Genomic DNA, 7,119 nt, shown 5'->3' with positions numbered 1-7,119 from the left:
TCGGTTAAATTGAGATTATAAACGTCTAGCTCCTTTTTTCCTCAGAAAATTTAAATGTGATGACATAAACAGGCTCTAAATCGTTATGTAAAATATTAGAACTATTTGAGGTTCATTGAGAAAATATGCCAGTTATATATTATTGAAAACAGGTATCATTCTATAAAATGACAAGTTATCAAAATTTCATACTGTCCAGAACCTCTTTAACCTGAGGAGGTGTTTTTCATCAGAAACCTCTTACAGTAACAAAGGTGCTGTACCATTTTGAATACAAAACTCCAAAATGGAATTTCCAGTTTTACTTTATATGGATGTGAGACATTCTTTCTTAAATGTAATGAAAACAAAATATAAAAGCCTAATTTTGCCTTCTAAAGAAATATTACCAATGTAAATAATCCCACGTTAGTTATCACCATGCTGGTGTTGAAAGGCTGATATATTTAGAGACAGGAATTCGAGGGACAATGCATCTTGAACATGATACCAGCATTTGTCTTTCAGCCCTGTTTGAGAATCAGGCGGTAACTTCTAAGGTCTGCATTAAACAGAAAAGCATCACCTTTGGTCAGTTCTGCTTAACAACAAAGTAAGCTCTGAAGGGGCCTCCTAAATGACACAACAAGTGGGAAATTTTGAGAGAGGCAGAAATAATCTATTGTGGCTTAAAATGCAAAAGAGTACAGAAATCATCTGAAGGCTCCTAGGTTTCAGGTTAAAAGTGGAATGTAAAAACTTCATTAACGTTTGATTCCTTTCTTCAGTCTGTTTGTATAACAATGTCCATTCAGATATGAACTCTCTAAACCTACCCACCTGGAATTCTCAAGAACTTCATCTGCTCAAGGATTCATCCAGTGAAATATTCTCTCTCTGAAAATGGTACTGAGGAATATTTACTGGGATAGTATGACATTTATTACATCAGTGTCAACATAAACAAGCCAGTATACCCAAAAAATACTTATCAACTTTCCCTCGGATTATACTAAGGCTCTGCCATCTTTGGGCATACCTAAACCTTTTCAATACTATTCATCCTTCATTCATTTATTCAACAGATATTTATTTGGTGCCTGTGATGTGTCAGATACAGTGCTCAGCACTAGGGATATGATGACAAGATGAAGATGACCCAGCTCTTGTGGGGCTTACAAGGGTCTGTGATTTCACTGAGAACTGGCAGTCACCATATAACATTAACTGGCAAAAAGCTTCACATAGTTATCATTTGCCCACTGTGTAAAGTAGAATTTCCTTTTCTTTGTTCTAAAACTATTTCAATGGAAAACTCTCTCTTAAGCCTTTAAAGTGGGCCCAGCATTCTTCTTAGTTTCTACCTGAAGAACCTGGCAGCACAGCTGCAGAAGCAGAATGTACACTTATGGCCAGTCCAAGAAAGCTATAAATCCATATATTTGCTATTTGGCCTAGAGTGCTACAAAAATTTTAAAAAAGACAATCTACTCTCAAAAGTACTCTGAAAGAAGGATTTGGACTGACAAGGATGGTTCCATGTGGCTCAATATCACCCACAAAAGTGAAGTGCAAATATTTTCTCCCATTCCCAAACAAAATGAAAGTTGTCTTTTCATTTTGTTTACGGTTTCCTTTGTTGTGCAAAATCTCTTAAGTTTAATTAGGTCCCATTTGTTTATTTCTGCATTTATTTCCATTACTCTAGGAGACAAATCGAAAAAAAATATTGCTGTGATTTATGCCAGAGAGTGTTCTGCCTGTGTTTTCCTCTAGGAGTTTTTCATAGTATCTGGTCTTACATTATGTCTTTAATCTGTTTTGAGTTTATTTTTGTATATGGTTTTAGAGAATGTTCTAGTTTCATTCTTCTATATGTAACTGTCTGGCACCACTTATTGGCAACAAGAAGACAACCTGTGGAACAAGAGAAAATATTTGCAAATGATGCTACCGACAAGAGATTGATTTCCAAAACATAGAAACAGCCCATACAGCTCAATATCAAAAAAAAAAACCACAATGCAATCAAAAAAGGGGCAGACGACCTAAATAGACATTTCTCAAAAGAAGACATACAGATGGCCAACACGCACATGAAAAGAGGCTCAACATTGCTAATCATTAGAGAGATGCAAAGCAAAACTACAATGAGGTTATCACCTCACACTCGTCAGAATGGCCATCATCAAAAAGTCTGCAAATAATAAATGTTGGACAGGGTGTGGAGAAAAGGGAACCCTCCTACACTGTTGGTGGGAATGTAAATTACTGCAGCCACTATGGAGAACAGTAAGGAGGTTTCTCAAAAAACTAAAAATAAAGTTACCATATGATCCAGTAATCCCACTTTGGGCATATATCCAGAAAGGATGAAAACTCTAATACGAAGAGATACATGCTACCCACCAAGGATCTCATTCGGATTTGACAGAGAAATTAAAACCTTTACAGACAAGCAAAAGCTAAGAGAATTCAGCACCACCAAATCAGCTTTACAACAAATGCTACAGGAACATCTCTAGGAAGGAAACACAAGAGAAGGAAAAGACCTACAATAACAAACCCAAAACAATGAAGAAAACGGTAATAGGAACATACATATCGATAATTACCTTAAATGTAAATGGATTAAATGCTCCAACCAAAAGACATACACTGGCTGAATGGATACAAAAACAAGACCCATATATATGCTGTCTACATGAGACCCACTTCAGACCTAGGGACACATACAGACTGAAAGTGAGGGGATGGAAAAAGATATTCCATGCAAATGGAAATCAAAAGAAAGCTGGAGTGACAGTTCTCATATCAGACAAAATAGACTTTAAAATAAAGACTATTACAAGAGACAAAGAAGGACACTACATAATGATCAAGGGATCAATCCAAGAAGAAGAAGATATAACAATGGTAAATATTTATGCACGCAACATAGGAGCACCTCAATCATAAGGCAAATATTAGTAGCCATAAAAGGGGAAATCGACAGTAACACAATCATAGCAGGGGACTTTAACACCCTACTTTTACCAATGCACAGATCATCCAAAATGAAAATAAATAAGGAAACACAAGCTTTAAATGATACATTAAACAAGATGGACTTAATTGATATTTACAGGACATTCCATCCAAAAACAACAGAATATACTTTCTTCTCAAGAGCTCATGGAACATTCTCCAGGATAGATCATATCTTGGGTCACAAATCAAGCCTTGGTAAATTTAAGAAAACTGAAATTATATCAAGTATCTTTTCCAAACACAACGCTATGAGACTAGATATCAATTACAGGAAAAAATCTGTAAAAAATACAAACACATGGAGGCTAAACAATGCAGTATTAAATAACCAAGAGATCACTGAAGAAATCAAAGAGGAAATAAAAAAATACCTAGAAACAAATGACAATGAAAACACAATGACCCAAAAATTATGCGATGCAACAAAAGCAGTTCTAAGAGGGAAGTTTATAGCAATACAATCCTACCTTAAGAAACAAGAAACATCTCAAATAAACAACCTAACCTTACACCTAAAGCACTTAGAGAAAGAAGAACAAAAAAACCCCAAAGTTAGCAGAAGGAAAGAAATCATAAAGATCAGATCAGAAATAAATGAAAAAGAAATGAAGGAAATGATAGCAAAGATCAATAGAACTAAAAGCTGGTACATTGAGAAAATAAACAAAATTGATAAACCACTAGCGAGACTCGTCAAGAAAAAAAGGGAGAAGACTCAAATCAATAGAACTAGAAATGAAAAAGAAGAAGTAACAACTGACACTGCAGAAATACAAACGATCATGAGAAATTACTACAAGCAACTCTATGCCAATAAAATGGACAACCTGGAAGAAATGGAAAAATTCTTAGAAATGCACAACCTGCCGAGACTGAACTAGGAAGAAAGAGAAAATATGAACAAACCAATCACAAGCACAGAAATTGAAACTGTGATTTAAAATCTTCCAACAAACAAAAGCCCAGGACCAGATGGCTTGACAGGTGAATTCTATCAAACATTTAGAGAAGAGCTAACACCTATCCTTCTCAAACTCTTCCAAAATATAACACAGGAAGGAACACTCCCAAACTCATTCTACGAGGCCACCATCACCCTGATACCAAAACCAGAAAAAGATGTCACAAAGAAAGAAAACTACAGGCCAATATCACTGATGAACATAGATGCAAAACTCCTCAACCAAATACTAGCAAACAGAATCCAACAGCACATTAAAAGGATCATACGCCATGATCAAGTGGGGTTTATTTCAGGAATGCAAGGATTCTTCAATATACACAAATCAATCAACGTGATACACCATATTAACAAATTGAAGGAGAAAAACCACATGATCATCTCAATAGATGCAGAGAAAGCTTTCGACAAAATTCAACACCCATTTATGATAAAAGCCCTGCAGAAAGTAGGCATAGAGGGAAATTTCCTCAACATAATAAAGGCTATATATGACAAACCCACAGCCAACATCATCCTCAATGGTGAAAAACTGAAACCATTTCCATTAAGCTCAGGAACAAGACAAGGTTGCCCACTCTCACCACTATTATTCAACATAGTTTTAACCACAGCAATCAGAGAAGAAAAAGAAATAAAAGGAATCCAAATTGGAAAAGAAGCAGTAAAGCTGTCACTGTTTGCAGATGACATGATACTATACATAGAGAATCCTAAAGATGCTACCAGAAAACTACTGGAGCTAATCAATGAATTTGGTAAAGTAGCAGGATACAAAATTAATGCACAGAAATCTCTTGCATTCCTACACACTAATGATGAAAAATCTGAAAGTGAAATTAAGAAAACACTCCCATTTACCCTTGCAACAGAAAGAATAAAATATCTAGGAATAAACCTACCTAAGGAGACAAAAGACCTGTATGCAGAAAAGTATAAGACACTGATGAAAGAAATTAAAGATGATACAAATAGATGGAGAGATATACCATGTTTTTGGATTGGAAGAATCAACATTGTGAAAATGACTCTACTACCCAAAGCAATCTACAGATTCAATGCATTCCCCATCTAACTATGTACGGCATTTTTCACAGAACTAGAACAAAAAATTTCACAATTTGTATGGAAACACAAAAGACCCCGAATAGCCAAAGCAATCTTTAGAAAGAAAAACGGAGCTGGAGGAATCAGGCTCCCTGACTTCAGACTATACGACAAAGCTACAGTAATCAAGACAGTATGGTACTGGCACAGAAACAGAAATATAGATGAAGGAAACAGGAGAGAAAGCCCAGAGATAAACCCACGCACATATGGTCACCTTATCTTTGATAAAGGAGGCAAAAATATACAATGGAGAAAAGACAGCCTCTTCAATAAGTGGTGCTGGGAAAACTGGACAGCTACATGTACAAGAATGAAATTAGAACACTCCCTAACACCATACACAAAAATAAACTCAAAATGGATTAAAGACCTAAATGTAAGGCCAGACACTATCAAACTCTTAGAGGAAAACATACGCAGAACACTCTATGACATAAATCACAGCAAGATCCTTTTTGACCCACCTTATACAGAAATGAAAACAAAAACAAAACTAAACAAATGGGACCTAATTAAACTTAAAAGCTTTAGCACAGCAAAGGAAACCATAAAGAAGACCAAAAGACAACCCTCAGAATGGGAGAAAATATTTGCAAATGAAGCAACTGACAAAGGATTAATCTCCAAAATTTACAAGCAGCTCATGAAGCTCAATATCAAAAAAACAAACAACCGTCTCCACAAATGGGCAGAAGACCTAAATAGACATTTCTCCAAAGAACATACACAGATTGCCAACAAACACATGAAAGAATGCTCAACATCATTAATCATTAGAGAAATGCAAATCAAAACTACAATGAGATATCATCTCACACCGGTCAGAATGGCCATCATCAAAAAATCTACAAACATTAATGCTGGAGAGGGTGTGGAGAAAAGGGAACCCTCTTGCACTGTTGGTGGGAATGTAAATTGATACAGCCACTATGGAGAACAATATCGAGGGTCCTTTAAAAACTAAAAATAGAACTACCATACGACACAGCAATCCCACTACTGGGCATATACCCTGAGAAAACCATAATTCAAAAAGAGTCATGTACTGAAATGTTCATTGCAGCTCTATTTACAATACAGGACATGGAAGCCTCCTAAGTGTCCATCAACAGATGAATGGATAAAGAAGATGTGGCACATATATACAATGGGATATTACTCAGCCATAAAAAGAAACGAAATTGAGTTATTTGTAGTGAGGTGGATGGACCTAGAGTCTGTCATACAGAGTGAAGTAAGTCAGAAAGAGAAAAACAAATACAGTATGCTAACACATATATATGGAATCTAAGAAAAAAAAAAGGTCATGAAGAACCTAGAGGCAAGATGGGAATAAAGACACAGACTTAGTAGAGAATGGACTTCAGGATATGGGGAGGGGGAAGGGTAAACTGTGACAAAGTGAGAGAGTGGCATGGACATATATACACTACCAAATGTAAAATAGATAGCTAGTGGGAAGCAGCCGCATAGCACAGGGAGAAGAGCTTGGTGCTTTGTGACCACCTGGAGGGGTGGGATAGGGAGGGTGGGAGGGAGGGAGATGTAAGAGAGAAGAGATATGGGAACATACGTATATGTATAACTGATTCACTTAGTTATAAAGCAGAAACTAACACACCATTGTAAAGCAATTATAATCCAATAAAGATGTTTAAATAAATAAATAAATAAATAAATAAATAATAAATAAATAAATAAATAAAAGAAAAGAAAAACAAAAAACAAAAAAATGGTCATGAAGAACCTAGGGGCAAGACGGGAATAAAGATGCAGACCTACTAGAGAATGGACCTGAGGATACGGGGAGGGGGAAGGGTAAGCTGAGACAAAGTGAGAGAGTGGCATGGACATACATACACTATCAAACGTAAAATAGCTAGTGGGAAGCAGCCACATAGCACAGGGAGATCAGCTCGGTGCTTTGTGACCACCTAGAGGTGTGGGATACGGAGGGAGGGAGATGCAAGAGGGAAGAGATATGGGGACATATGTATATGTATAACTGATTCACTTTGTTATAAAGCAGAAACTAACAC

At 36.2% G+C, this 7,119-nt stretch overlaps 1 long non-coding RNA gene across 1 annotated transcript in view; it reads right to left on the bottom strand.

Moving 5' to 3' along the window:
• LOC309610007 overlaps window positions 1–7,119 on the bottom strand; it is an 80,912-nt gene that overhangs the window by 19,888 nt on the left and 53,905 nt on the right. The gene's annotated exons all lie outside the window — the stretch shown is intronic.

The sequence above is a fragment of the Balaenoptera borealis genome (assembly GCF_965194805.1).
Source record: "Balaenoptera borealis genome assembly, chromosome: 13".
NCBI classification, from domain to species: domain Eukaryota; kingdom Metazoa; phylum Chordata; class Mammalia; order Artiodactyla; family Balaenopteridae; genus Balaenoptera; species Balaenoptera borealis.
Note: the sequence above shows the minus strand (reverse complement) of the source record. Positions and strands in the feature narration are given on the sequence as shown.